A 14,980-nucleotide genomic window follows, 5' to 3' on the forward strand; every position below is an offset into this window, starting at 1 on the left:
CTGTGGAGCCCCACGCCATGGCACCTGGCCTCCCTGAGCCTGTCTCTGCTGTCTCGGGGGAGGCTGAACTTGAACTCTGCGATTCTGTGCGTTGTGAGCAACCAGGAGAACCCACTTCGCTTGTAAACCACTTGCACCTGCCTCGAGGCTGGAGCTGCGGCCGGGCCTCCGGCCACCCACCTGGGGCCTGTCTCCTCAGCAGCCTGCTCGGTCTGGGGCCCTGGGGCCTGACCATCGAGGCTGGGATAGGTGATCCACGCCCTGGCCCCGAGTCCGGTTCCCAGCGGCCAGGCTCCGTCCTCCCCGCAGCCTCCCCAGCCCACTTCCATTCCCCGGTTCCTCCCAGAGGCTCAGCCCGTCTGCCTGCTTCTCGAGCCCACGCCCGCATCCCACGTCCCTGTGGCCCCTTCGTGTCCCGTGAAGGGTTGAATCCTTGGCTGCATTTACCACTGCCATGAGATGTTACAGGGGAGGGGAGCGTGTTTTACCTACAAACAGTGAGTGCCCCTCCCTGGAAAAATGTCCCCTTTGTGTCACAAACGACAGGATGACTCCATGGAACGCCTCTCCTCCAGGATTGGGACCTTTGAGTTTCACCGAATGTTTCGCTAGAACCGGCCTTTGCACATGCCCACCAACTTCACGCTGAAGCCCTCTGGGGTGCGGCACCCCTGTGGCTACAGGACCAAAACCCCACACCATCTCCCCGCAGAGCCTCGGGAGGTGGGACCGCACTGCGGTGGCCACAGAAGCCACGCCCAGCCCCGCCCCCCGCCCCCCCGCCCCCCGCCAAAGGCATCCTGGGTGGCCTCTGCCTCAGGCCACACAGACTCTGAGTACCTCTGGGTGTCTGGGATGCTCACATTGAGGGGGTCACCGCCACCACCCAACACCAACACAGATCAAGTGCAATTAACGCGACCTGGGCCTCTGTCCCTTCAGAAGCCGCTGGAGTCCGGCTCTCGGAGGCCTTGGGAGGTGGCCCTGAAGGACTTCGGGAAACCGGCTGATCGGCTGATCGAATGTAGCTCCTTTTAAATGCAGAACCATGACCAAATGCCATAACCACTGTGCCCTCCAGGTCACCGGCCAGGTGGGGGAAGGAGGTGGGACGGGAGGACAGAGGGTCCCCTGCCCCCTCCCTCACCCCAGCGTGTTCCCACACGATCAGCAGAATAAACTGTACTGTCTCCTGACCTGCAGTTGCTGCTTATTTCTGTATTTCTGGCGGGAGGGCCTGGCATTGGGACATGTTGCCACCATTGTCACCAGGGTGCCCTCGTCCCCAGGGGCAAGGAAATCTTAGATGTCACCATGGTTGGTGGCCCGCCCAGTAGATAACCGTGCGTGCAGTGTGGGTGGGGCCAGAATTTCCTGGAGTGCAGGGCGGGACGACTAAGACAGGTGACTGGAGAACAGGTGGAGAGGCACCCACCTCCCTCCGCGCTCCAGCTGTGTCTCGTCTTGCCTTCAGCACTGAACACGCGTGATTCTGTCTGCCTCTTTGTTACATAAAAAAAGAAGTTTCCAGAAAACTTTGAACTGTGTGCAGAAGAACAGAATGAGAGGGAACAGACAGGGGTGGCTTCTGTCTCAGCCCTGTCCTCGCTGGCCTGCGACCTTGGTCTGTGATTACTTTACCTCAGAACTTTTTCTTACGTGTGAAAGATGGGATCAGTTACTCTCAGGGGCCCCTTTCAAACAGAAAACTTAACGGCGGAGCAGGAGGTCGGCCGTAGCCGGAAGGTCCTTTGCGAGGCTGGCTGGGGCCTGTGCCTGGCGGGTGGCCTCCAGCCCAGCGTGGAGCTTCCTGCCCCTAGAGGGCGCGCCGTCCCCGTCGGAGGGAGAGTATCTCCAGCATGAATTCTCTGTTACTTGGAAACACCTTCCAAAGAAGCCAGTTCCTTACCCTTTGATTTTGCAAATGCACCACAAAGATTTCCAGGACCAGTTTAAAATCCGAGGAGCTGTTACTGTTATTTGGAACAACAGCCCCTGAAGACGTCCACATCCTGATCCCAGGACCTGAGGACATGTCACCTCACCAGGCAGAGGGGACTCTGCAGGTGGGGTTAAGTTAAGGCCCCTGGGATGGGGGTGACCCTGGATTCCCCAGGGGGGCCCCGTGCCATCACAGGGTCCTCATCAGAGGGAGGCGGGAGGTCAGAGTCAGAGAGACGGGAAGATGCTGCCCTGCTGGCGGTGAGGATGGAGGGCGGGCCGCGAGCCAGGGATGTGGCGCCTCTAGAAGCTGGAAGAGGCAGGAGCCGGTTCTCCCTGGAGCCTCAGGAGGGACGAGCCCCGCCCACACCTGAATTGAGCTCCGTGAAACCCATTTTGGACTTGTGAGCTCCAGAACTTTAAGGGAATAAATGTGTATTATTTAAGTCACAGCGTTTGTGGTGACTTACTACAGCAGCCACAGGAAACTCATACACCCTTCAGAAGGAAATGTTTTGTACACAGAATGCCTGCGACCCGCTGACTTGGGCTGCCTGGAATGCAAGAATTAGGCAGGCCAACTTCTGAGCAACTCCTCCCTCCACGGGCCTGAGACTCGCTCATTCTCACAGGATGGTTCATCCCAAAACGTGTCCAACCAGAAGAGGTAAGGGGGGCAGGGGCTGGTGTCTGGAAGTCTGGCCTGGTGGTGGAAGGAAGCAGCTAGCTGGCTCGGTCAAAACCCGCTGGTCCTGGCCAACGTGGGAGGGGCTGCCCCTCAGGAATGACCGTGGACTTGCCTCATCCCAACAGGCCTGACAAAGAAGGGCAGGACAGCCTGGAGGCGGCCTCCGGGGGGCCCGTAAGAGATGTTCTTCCAGTAAGTCGACAACTACCAGCAGGACATCTGAGAAGATCCGAGCCCTCTGCGCTAGAGGTTTCCGGACTGGATGGAGCAGGCATGGTCCTAGACCCATGCTCTCCACTCCAGAGTCTGATAGCTGGTCCCCGTCTTGACCGCCCAACGCGAGGCGGGGAGTTGGCCCTGGGGGCACAGAGGGAGGGTTTGAAAACCTCAGATATGCTTGTCTCTCTGCTGAGATCATGCTTCGAGGGGTGTCCCCTAACGTAATGAAGCCCCGCCCGGTTGTTCATTGTTTCACAGCTACGATACGTATCCCTCCAGCTGAGTATTTATACACATCCTTAACTGTTGACGCAGGTGACCGCCAAGACTGGTGTCAGCATCAGAGGGAAATTACATTGCAGGGGGCTTCTGATGTGCTGTGTGTTGCCCTGCAGAAAGGGGAAACCAACTTACACTTCCATCAGCATGTCTCCTGGGGGGACGGTGCAGCTCAGTGGTAGAGCGCATGCTTAGCATACAGAAGGTCTGGGTTCAATCCCCAGTACCTCCTCTAAAACTAAATAAATAAACCTGATTATTTCCCCACACCAAAAAGAAAAAACCTGTTTCCTGGGTTTCCATCTTCCTCTCAGCCCTGGATATTGGTCCTTGAGTCATTTCTCAGCCTGACAGGGACCATCCTTATTATAAGTAAGTCCCTGTTGACCAGTTAGTTAAATTACCAACTCCTATCCTTTGTCCACTTCTCCCCTGGGAAGTGGTCCTTTCCTTACCAGCTTATAAACACCTTTTACGTGTCGGCTTGTAAATGTTTTTCACATACTTATCTATAAAAGCTTGCCTACATGTAATCTGTCATGTGTGTTACACAAATTTCTCCTGGTTTCTCGTTTGCCTTTAACTTGGTTTACGATCATTTTGGCATACTTTTCCCTTACTCTTGAACTTTCATATTTTTGGTCAGTCTTTCTACCCCTGCTGATGAGCTTAGAAACTTGGGCTGTGGAAGGCCTTTATGTAAGTATGAAAACCTCTGTTTTCTTCAGATTCTCCATTTTCTTTTTAAATGGAGATACTGGAGATTGAACCCAGGACCTCGTGCAAGCTAAGCAGACGCTCTACCACTGAGCTACACCTCTACACCCCCTTTTTCCTTTTTTTCCAATGTTAAACACTAGATAAACTAGAGAGTTCAATTTCCACCTGTGGTGTGAGGTAAGGCTCTACAGAAATTTGTCTTTTTTAAATAATCAGTGAATTGCCCCCTGCAGCCGTACAGCCCCTCTGCGCAGATCAGAAATGCTGCTTACTTACACAGGGGTCTGTTTCTGGCTTTTCTGGGAGTTTGCCTACCCCAGCCTCCAGTTTTAATGTACCTTCTAAAGTTAGAGTGATTTCAATACCTGGCAATATGAGTTTCTTATCTTAAAATATATATATATATATATATATATTCCTGACTATCCCGAGTATAATTGCAGACGAACTTCAGAGTTACTTTAGGTGCCCTCTTGAGTTTGGAACTGATTTCATAACTGGCTGCTTTTGTGAATTTGAGGTTGGCTCTCCTGCCGTTTCTCAATCGAGCGCCGTGTTTGCAGGCGACGTTAGTTGCATATAGTCATCTTGTATGGCCAGAATCGGTAGCTGCCATTCCACAGATGATGGTAACTGGCAAAACTAAGGTCGCGCAGTGAGTATACGTGCGTGGTTAGCTGCTGGTGAAATGTAAGCTAATACGCATCCTTTTAGATTAACTGGAGGGGCAAAGGCGGGGAGAGCAGCCGCTGCGGAAGGTGGAACATACAGAAAACAGCAGGGATGGACATTTTAAATTTTTAAATTTTTTTAAATTTTTAATTCTTTTTTGGGAGGAGGGGGAGGTAATATGGTTTATTTATTTGCATTTTTTATGGGGTGAATATTTTAAAGCATCACACAAGATTAGCTCACAGAAAACCAAGGCAGCAGTCCTGGGTAGGGCTTGGCTAAATGGAGTCCCTCCCTGGTTTTATGAAAAAGTTTTATTGGCACCCGGCCCTGCTGGCCCAGGTACAGACCATCTGCAGCCCCAGGTGGAGCAGAGCCAGCGGGACAGAGAAGCTGAAAACAGCCACTCTCGGGCCTCCAGAGGAAAAGTTGGCCAGCTCCTGACATGGAGGTTGATTCCCTTGTCCTGGTAAAATCTGAGGACTTCGCAGAGGAGTAGAACCACTGCCCTGACACCGTCTTCCCTCCACACACACTTAGACAGGGGTGGTGCTGGCCGAACTCCGCAGCTACTAACCCCTTGAGCCCTGCACTTTCAATGGGAGAATCTCATGGCATGTGACTTCTGTCCCAATAAAGCGCTTTTTAAAAAAGGCACAGCATGGTTCAGAGGGGATCAGGCAATCCAGTCATGAGAAAGCAGGCATTGCGATAACACACATGGGAAAGAGTGTACTTATTTTGATCATGTTCTCTTGATTAATTTATAGGGGACATCTATTATCTATAGGGAACATATATTAGAAAACTTGATGTGTGGAAATACATTAAATGAGATATAAATTTCAGAAAACATGTTGAAATGATTTAATAAACATTTAAAGTTACTTCTCTTGCCAGCTAAGAAAATACATTAATATACTGATACATTAATATATGTTTATTTATATATTAATTATAAAATGATGCATACGTTTATTAAGATTATTTTATATCATATAATTCATTTACAAAATTAATATATGAATTTAGGGGGAGGGTGTAGCTTAGCATGCACGAGGTCCTGGGTTCAATCCCCAGTACCTCCATTAAATATTTTTTAAAAAGAAATAGAATGTTTAAAAATATACATATTAATTTAATATAATTAAAAGTAAAATAATATGTTATATATGCAATCCATTAAAGGTTATTTACTGGCCATTTTTTTTAATTTCTCACTCAACAACCAGAGAGCCTTGGTTTTGGCCAGACTACCAGAAAAGCATTTGTGGACATTGATTTCCTTATTTAACCGATGGTATATTCAACTACATGAAAAATGTCAAATTTCAAAAAAAAAAAACCAGAAAGCAACACCCAAAACAGCACAGGCCATCGCCTCTAATCCGAAGGCAGTTGCTGCGTGCCGGTCGCAGCCTCCCAACAGCAAGTCAGGTGCGGCAGGACCGGCCCTGTGCTGCTTACTGTGGCTGCAGGACAACCTGCAGCCACAGCCAGCAGGGCCCTTAAAAGACAGCGTGCCCGTCCCGGGACCCGGACTCACGGGGCACTCCTGGGCCGCTGCAGGGCCCTGCGGGGGCAGGAGCTCACGGGCCTGAGGGCGGGTCCCCCGTTTGTTTCACGGGCTCACTCTTTATTGGTGAATTGAAAACAGACAGCAGGAATTTAAAGGGTGGGAAGGGAAAACACAAGCAGTACAAATTGGTCAGTTACTGAAACCAGCCAAGACCTGTAACACCAGGCAGCCTCCGTGGGGAGACGTCCCGGATCCTTACGTTGCCAGGAGCCGGCAAGCTGTTGGTCCGTGATGCCCTCTTTGAAGTCAGTAAGTCAGGCCCTCACCTTACGAAAAAGAAAACAAAAAAGAAGATCAGCTGTCAGGACTTAGGCGACAGCAGCAAAACTAGAAGTTGATAGCCAAAGGTTAAATAGCCCTCAGCCGTTGGAAACAGACTAAGCCTCCTGAACGAGTACCTCCGCCTGGGGAGAAGAGCCCAGGTTTTTGTTTTTTTTTTTTAAACTGAAATAAGGTTGACTTACAAGAAGAGCCCAGATTTTAAGGGAAGAGTCCTTGCTGCAGGGTCAGACAAACCCAACAAAAAACCTGCTGACAAAGGGGGCCGGTCATCCGCTGGGGGGGCGCTGCTGGGGGTGACGCAGCATCCCTGGCCCCACCTACTGGATGCCAGAAGTCCCCCAGACATGACCCCATGTCCCCTGAGGGCAGGACCCCCGCGGGTGCGGAGGGTCTGGGGCACAGGAGGTTGGTGCCCTTCTGCTCCACCATTGAGGAGAATCTGGGCGCCCCAGCCGACGCCTCACACCCTCACCAGCACCACCTCTGAGCTGCGTTCTCAGCACAGTTCCTCCTGAAATTTCTTACAAGTGACAGCTGGTCTTTTATTTGGGGGGCAGGTAATTAGGTTTATTTGTGTATTTATTTAACGGGGGCACTGGGGATTGAACCCAGGACCCCATGCACGCTAAGCACGTGCTCCACCACTGAGCTACACCCTCCCCCCAGAGACGTTTCCTTAAGTGCCTGTTTCTGTCCTGGATGTTCTTCAGACGTGGGGTCCCCCGCGCCCGGCTGCTGATCTCCTGTGGCGGGATGCTCACAGGCCTGCTCAGACCCTCCCAAGAAACGCGGAGCGTTCGGATGTTTGCACCTGGGGTTCACAGGACAGCAGGGTCCACCTGGCGCTGTTCTCACACGGTCTAGCGGTCAGCAGGTGAGCACCCCCGCAAGTCATCCCCGACCCGCTCCAGAGTCTGACCGCTGACGGTTTGGGGCTTTCGGTCCACTCGCAGGTCGTCCAGCTGTCACCTCTGCCTCAGTCCAGAACATTCTCATGCCTCTAAAAGAAGTCCCGTGCAGTCACCCCCCCATTGCCCACTTTCTATCTTTCTGGATTTGCCTATTCTGGACTTTCCCCGTAACCAGCGGCTGCGCTCCACCCCGCCCTGCTGCGGGCCTTGTGGCCTTGGACAGGAATTCTCCCAGGAAGGCCACTGGGCAAAGAGATTGGGGGGAGGCCAGTCCCCACAGCCGCCAGGCCATCAAGTCCCTCCACTGCCTGGCCCAGGGATCCGGCAGACGCTGAGGGTGGACCTGAATCTCCCTGGGGACACTTGGCCCTCCCAGCCCTTCACTGGACAGTGGAGCTGGAGTCTGGTGGCCACCCCTCCCCATCCCCCGCTGCCCAGGACGCCCAGCCTTAACTTACCAAGTTGCTGGAAACACCTCCCTCTGGCCAGGCACAGGGCCCTGGTCCTGACCTCAAAGAGCAAGGTATGCGGTGTGTCCTGACACAGGGAGGCGGCCTCGGGATGCCCCACACTTACTGGGCCACTATCCTTCCACCGCCGTCCCACCCATGTCCTTGCTTTGCGCGAGCAGTTCTCCCTGCCCGTTCCTCTGGCTCTGTTCGGGGGCCATAGTGAGCTCCCCAGGAAAGGACCAGAACAGGGGGACCCATCCCACCCTCTGTCAAGCAAGTGTACTCGTCCGTCATTCCAGGCTCCAGAAGCCACCCAGAAGCCACGCCAGTCTATCACAGCAGCAACAGACAGCTCTGCACTCAGCCCTTCACATCTGCCTGGGTGAGGGCATGTTGGTTTCCCGCAGTGGCTGTGATGAATCACCAAAACTTGGTGGCTTAAAACCACACACATTTATCATCTCACAGTCCTGGAGGTCAGGAGTCCCACAGGGCTAAGATCCAGGCATGGGCAGGGCGGGTCCCTCCGGAGTCTCCAGGGGAGAATCGGGTCCTGCCTTTTCCAGCTTCTAGAGGCGCCGCATCCCTGGCTCGCGGCCCCTTCCTCCACCCTCACCACCAGCAGCGCAGCATGCTGGCCCCCAGGAGACAGCCCACCCCACGGGTACCCCCCATAAACCCCCAAAGAATCCTGGACACGTGGGACAAACTTCCCCCTGTCTGGGGCCCCCGGGAGAGTGTGGAGACCATGGACAGCAAATTGGGAGGTGGCCTTGGCCCCCCAGACCAAAGCCAGACTTCCCTGAGCATAGCCTGCCTGGAGGCAGGAAAGACTGCTTCCAGAAAAGCTGGAGGCTGAGGAACCTCAGAGACATGTCCTGCTCCACACCTCAGAACGCCACGCTTGTACCCACAGGTCATCTTTTATGGGTCAGTTTCAGACCTACAGAAAAGTTGCAAAAGTTGTACTGCAAGTTCCTGGATGCCCCCAATCCAGTTTTCCCTAAAGCTAATGTCTTACATCACCAGGGGACAAGGACCAAAGCAGGACAGCCCAGGTTAGTGGTGTCCAAGGGCACTGGGGTGGGGGGGTGATGGAAGTACAGGAAAAGGGACCACTAGAGGGAAGCTGGGGCCACATCCCAAAGCCTGCCATGGACCAGGGGCTCTGCCCAGCTAACTGTCCCTCTCTTCCCCAGGTCTCTGGGCCGATGTCACTTCTTACCCCTGATCTGTGTTTTATTGACCTGGACCATTTGACAGTGGAGAGGAGGGCCCATCCAGAGAGGCCATTGCCCCCAAAAATCCACAGGAAACAGACCCTCACCACCAAACTCCTTTGCTTTCCACTGTGGGAACAGAGGGCCAGTGGGGATAGTACCAGGGCATCAACACCCGAGGACAGCGGACACAACCTCCCGGACCTACAGATGGAGGAAAGGTCCTTGTAAGGGATGTTTCCTGGCCCCTGGGGAGGATGGGTTAGTGCAGAGGACCAGGCTGGAGGACAGATGCGACCCCCAGCTGCGGTATGCTCTATGCTCTTCTGGCGGACAGGCTCTCCCCAAAGCCGCGAGGCGTGGGTGATCCTGGGATGGGAGGGCGGTGGGAAGAGTGCTGCCTGGGGTCCAGGTGTAAACCGCAGCACTGCACACATGCACGGGGTCCCTTCGAGGGAGCTGCGGGCTCTGGATGTGTCGCCCCCGCTCATTTGCTACGTGCGCCTGAGAAAACTGAAACTCAGGGAGACCTGTGGTCCGGGCCCGCGGACCCCCTAATCCTCTGTGTGCCCTTCTCCCCGAACAGGGAGCCAAGCCCCACGCTGTGAAATGCGCGCTGTCCCTTTAAAAGGGACATGGTCCTCCTCGCGCGGCCTCGACAACAATCCCATTGGCCTGAGAGCAAGCCTCGGCCACGCCCCTCACGTCTGGTCCCTGGAATTCTATTGGCCCAGAGCCAGGGCCCCGCCTCCCACTCCTGGGAGCCCAGGCGCTACGCCAGGTTCGGTGACGCAAACGCATTTCCCAGGCAACCGGTTCCTGTCGCGGGGCAGAGGGGCCGCGCCAGAGCCAGGGCGCAAGCGCTGCCGCCCGGATCCCCAGGGCATCTGGCTCGGACCCTCCCCTCCACGGCTCCCCTCTGCCACCGACCCCCGCCGACCGTCACCCCAGGGCAGCCGACGAGGGGCGCCCCGGGAGGCCCCGCTAGGCGAATGGGGAGGAGGCGCCGGGGGAGCGCATGCCTGGCGGGGGTCATGGCGTGGGAACGGGCTGGGCGCCGCTGGCGTCCCGCTGCAGAGGGCGGGGAGGGTTCAAAGGCGCCGGGTCACACGCCTGGCAGCAGATCGGCTCGAGCATTTAGCAGCACAAGCAAATCCAACCCCGGGGGAGGACATTCCAGGAGCATGGTCCCTGGACCAGCCCCGTGGTCAGGCGGAACCCCGCCCCGCCTCTGGCCACAGCGGCCTCAGGAGCCTTCAGCAGGTCAGCAGACACTGGGCTCAGGAGTCCAGGCTGCGAGACGTGTCGGCCCCCTGAACCAATCGCCCCTGTCCCAGCGCCATCAGGGGCCCTGGCTGGAAAACCGGGATTGATTGGCCTCCTTCTGCCCTGGCTGGACTTCCCTCATTTTGCTCATCTGCTAAATGGAAACTGGGATGCCTCGGGGCTTTATATGAGCCTCCTAGGGCTGCTGTAACCTATTACCACAGATTTAGGGACTCAAAATAACAGAAATTTATTCTGTAACAGGCCTGGAGGTCGAGTCCGATTTGGGTATCATGGGGCTAAATCCAGGCCTGGGCAGGGCAGGTCCCTCCTGAGGCTCTAGGGGAGAATCAGCCTTTCCCAGCTTCTAGAGGCGCCGCATCCCTGGCTCGCGGCCCCTCCCTCCATCCTCACCGCCAGGAGCACAGCATCTCCTGTCTCTGACTCTGACCTCCCACCTCTGTTTTATAAGGACATTTGTGATGATACCACCTGCCCCCCCAAATCCAGGATCCCCATCTCTCGGCCCTTAATCTTATTCACAAAGTCCCTTCTGCCATGTAAGATTTCATAGCCACAGTTTCCGGGGAAAGCCCCCACCCTTGTCAAAACTAAGGGCTGTTGTACATGCTGCTGGGTCACTCTTGGGGAGCAGGTCAGCTGGCAGTGGGAGAGCCACCTGGTGTCTGCTGCCTTGGACAGTGGGGCAGAGAGAAAGAATGATAAGCCAAGTTCCCTGTCCCCAGTCACTGGGGCAGAGTGGTGGCCTTTGGACATCTGCTGGGCCAGCACCGCCCAGGCCCCACCCCCACCCCATGGCTCCCTCGGAGACTTTTAGTGACTGACCCCAGGGAGGCTACACAGCCCCCCAAAACCCCGCCTCCGCCTGCCATCACAGCAAGGCAGGCCCCACGGCTGCTGAGACACCCACAGCCGGGCCAGCGAGCTAGCTTGGAGCTCCTGGCCACACCCGCCCCTGCTTCCCTTCCCCCCCACCCCCACAGAGGACAGCGGGCCTGGCTCCGTCCCTAGGACTGCTGAGCCACTGGAATGGAGCGGGCCGTGAGTCAGCCAGTAGGAAGGGGCACTTACAGCCCCTTGCATCAGATGTTCCTGCCACTGGGCCCCACGGCCAGAGGCCCCAGCCCAGCAGGGGCCTAGTGGTGATCCTGCCTGTGACCCTCACTTCTCTCAGACTTGATAAGACCTGGGGCTTGTGGTTCCTGTCCCTGGGTGTCCAGACTCGGGGAAACATGCAGACGGGATCCAGGCCAGGCTGGGTGCCAGCCCAGGATTCTAACTCCACCTGCCCTTTATGCCCACAGCCACCCCAGCCCCACGTGCCGACCCAACCCTGATTCCAGCACCGTGACCCTAACCCAGGAGCTGTACTGGGATAGCCTCTGCCTGCAACAGCTCAGTGTTCTCCCACCAGCCCTGTGCCCCCTCTGAACCTCAGGGACCTGGCTCTGAGCAGAGGAGGGAGGGGCCAAGCCAAGCCAAGCCCTCCCCAAAAGGCACAGGCCTGTGAGGCTATTGTAGTGGTCCCAGCACCAGCTGCATGGTGCCCAGCCCTGAGCATGCGCATCTCCTGCTCTCTGGAGTCCGCACATGCTGGTGGGGGTGTGCTGGGGCCACAAACCTCCACTCCACTCCCATCTGCACACAGAGTCTGCCCCACACACCAATATACTCACACTCACACCAAACTGGTGTCCTTTAAAAAAAATATTGGGGGGGAGGTAACTTGGTTCGTTTATTTATTTATTAATGGAGGTGCTGGGGATTGAACCCAGGACCTTGTGCAAGCATTCCCTTGAGCTACAACCTCTACCTGGTGTCTTTTTTAATGTTGGGGGCAAAGGTCTTTACCGTCACCCTCTGGTAGAGTTGCCAGATAAAACAGAGGACGCCCATTTAAATTTGAATATCAGATAAACAAGGAATAATTGTTTTGGATATACTTATGCATGGGAATTACACTGAAAAATTATTTGTCTGAAATTCAAATTTAACTGGGAGCCCTATATTTTTATTTGCTAAGTCTGGAAGCTCTGCATGCAGGACTTGGAGGCCCCGAGCTGTCCTGGGGCCCCTTGGATGCTGCCCAGGAGGTGAGCTCCGCACAGCTGAGCCCCCAGGGTCCCAGGGCTCCAGCTGCCTGGCCAGGCAGAGGAGGAGGTGGTCATAGTAGACACCACCCATTTAGCCAGCCGGAATCCTGGCTCCTCAGAGGCAGAGGGAGGCAGAGGCCCTGGGGCTCAGAGTCAGGACATGCCTGGTGTCTTCTCTGGGGTTTGGGGGAGACCCCACATACAACATTGGCCAAGAGTCTCAGGAGCTGGACGGGGCACCTCTGAGAGAGCTGGCTTCCTGCACCTTGGCCGAAGGCTAGCCACGCCCCCTCTGTAACTGGGGCAGGAGATGGGGGCCAGAACTCCTCTCTTCCTCTCCCCCTAGGGTGCCACAAGGGAAGTAGGGGTAGAGCTGCAGCAGGGAGGGGAGGGAAGGGCCGTGGAGCCAGGGAACCCACCACCACCTCATTTCCTGCTGGTCCTCCTTTTTCAGGCCAGTGCCTCCTGACTCTGGGCCCCCAGGGCAATCCTGAGCCTGCATCCCGGGCTGGTCACCTCCCCTGGCATCCTTTGGGTGGGGGAATATCCTTGTCCTGGACCCTGCCTGTCCTGCCCACCAGCTCTGTGTCTGTCCTTTGCCCCGCTGCACCTGCCCCCAGCTGACTGTCACTGCCGCAGCCCTGACTGTGCTTTAGAAAGATGGAGAAACCCGGCAGGCAGCAGGAGTGGGGGCCAGGGGCCAGGTTTTCTGCTTCACCTGCTTGGCAGGTCCCTCCCTCCCTGGAGCAGGAGGGGTCTCCCTCCTAGAGGCAGGCAAGACTGCTGGGGGCCCAGGTGAGGTGGGCAGAGTGGCCAGACCCCTGTACCTCCCAGCTACCACATGCCCAGCACCTCTGAGAGCTTGGGCTGTAAATAGGGCTGCCCTCGAGGAAGATGACAGGAATCAGCCTGCAGCTGAACAGGGCTAAGGCCAGAGAGCCACAGGCTAAGCACAGAGGTCCCTCCCCCACCCCCCACCTCCAGTGCAGGAGGGGCTGGGGCTGAGCCTGGCCCACAGGTGCCCACAACCCAGGCCAATCCTAGGGCTCTGGGGTCGCAGGTGCACCTGGGGGTCTGCAGCCTGTCCTGTTCTGGGGGTTGTGTGTCAACTGTATGCGCCCGTGGACACATACATGTGCAAGCACTCATGTTACCAGCACAGAAGCCCATGTGTGTGCACACCCATGCATGGCCCCGCCCATGCTGGAGGGCCCATGTGTGCACCAAAACCCCTCCCAGAACTCACACAAGTGCCCCCTTGGCGACCACCCTCCTCACGCACAGGGTGGGGGCTTGCAGGACTCGGCTCACCCCGTGCACAGAAACACTGGTTCCCACCCAGGAGGTGATCCTGTCCCCTTCAGAGACACTGGGCAATGTCTGGAGACATCTGTGGTTGTCACGACTTCGGGGGCTCCCGGCATTGGGTGGGGGCAGGGGTGGTGCTCAACTCCCCACAGTGCCCAGGACCCCCCCAGATGTCAGCAGGGCTGAAGGTGAGAACTGGGAGGAAGGACCACAGAGGCGGGGCCATCTCCCCACGTCTGAGCTCCCTGTTTCCCCAACTGCAACACGGGGCCCAAGAAGAGACCACCTGCTGGGGCTGCAGAGTGTAAGGCAGCCCCTCTGACCAGAGCCTGGGGCTTGGCCCGGCTTCTGGCTTTGGGAACAAATCTGCCCCCAATGGCCGAGCTCCTAATCAGGCTGCCAATGACTTGAGCTTGGCTAGGCCTAAAAAGATGGCCCCTGGGCCAAGATCACAGTTCATTTCTGTTCCTCAAGGTCAGCATGACTGGCAACCCTACCAGGGTCCACACAGGAAGACGGACTGCGCTGGACGCCTGCGCCAGGAGACGGATGCGTCCCCACCACACGCCAGAAAATGGTTTCCCTTACTGTCTAGGCTGCACTGTTTCCTCCAGAAATATGTGTCTGTGTCCCAACCCCTGGGACCTGTGAACAGGACATTTCCGTATTTCTGTAAATAAGGTCTTTGCAGGTGTAATCAAATTAAGATGAGGTTGCACTGGATTACAATGGCTTTAAGGCAGTGATGGGTGTCCTGACAAGAGAAGAGACACCACTGGAGACAAGAGCACAGATGGCTACTTGAAGACGATGCTGGATGGGGCGATGGAGCTCTCAGTCAAGGAGCACCAGGGATTGCCAGGAACCACCAAGAGCTTGAAGAAGCAGGAAGGAGCCTCCCCTACAGGCTTCAGAAAGGGTGTAGCCTTGCTGACATCTTGATTTCAGACGTCTCCAGAAGCGGCCTCAGGAAGCTCATACACTCACACAACCCCTATATGCATGCGCACAGACATGCACACATGCTTAAAGACATCCTTTCTCTGCAGCAACATTCAGTGAGCATTTCCTGTGTGTGTTCCAGGCCCTGTACTGGGTATTGGACCAGCAGTGGGAGGTTCTGGGCTTTCTCAGAGCTGGGCTTCTGGGGTGGGGCAGTGGCCCATCTGTCCCCACTCTCACCATCCAGAAGCACACGAAGACCTGCAGGTGACGGTGCACACCAGAGAGGGCCCTGGCTCCAGAGGCATGGGTGGGAGGGGACAGCCAGGTGAGGAAATGGCTAGGGGTGAGGAGGAGGGAGCCTGAGGCTTGCCCTGGGCAGGCAGG

General features: G+C 56.0%; 1 long non-coding RNA gene across 5 annotated transcripts; it reads left to right on the plus strand.

Moving 5' to 3' along the window:
- Window positions 1-40: 40 nt before the first annotated feature.
- LOC123611777 (uncharacterized) lies at window positions 41-14,882 on the plus strand. 5 transcript variants are annotated; one of them, XR_012501694.1, is made up of 5 exons: window positions 41-2,608; window positions 2,755-7,254; window positions 8,043-8,125; window positions 8,660-8,801; window positions 8,943-10,722. It is a non-coding gene; the product is annotated as an uncharacterized LOC123611777 (long non-coding RNA). The 5 variants fall into 5 exon arrangements; XR_012501693.1 differs by lacking the exons at window positions 8,043-8,125; window positions 8,943-10,722 and adding an exon at window positions 14,126-14,882; XR_012501696.1 differs by lacking the exon at window positions 8,043-8,125 and having other exon boundaries at window positions 7,091-7,254; window positions 8,943-10,723.
- The last annotated feature ends 98 nt before the right edge of the window (window positions 14,883-14,980 follow it).

This window comes from Camelus bactrianus, chromosome 22, assembly GCF_048773025.1.
Source record: "Camelus bactrianus isolate YW-2024 breed Bactrian camel chromosome 22, ASM4877302v1, whole genome shotgun sequence".
Lineage (NCBI taxonomy): Eukaryota > Metazoa > Chordata > Mammalia > Artiodactyla > Camelidae > Camelus > Camelus bactrianus.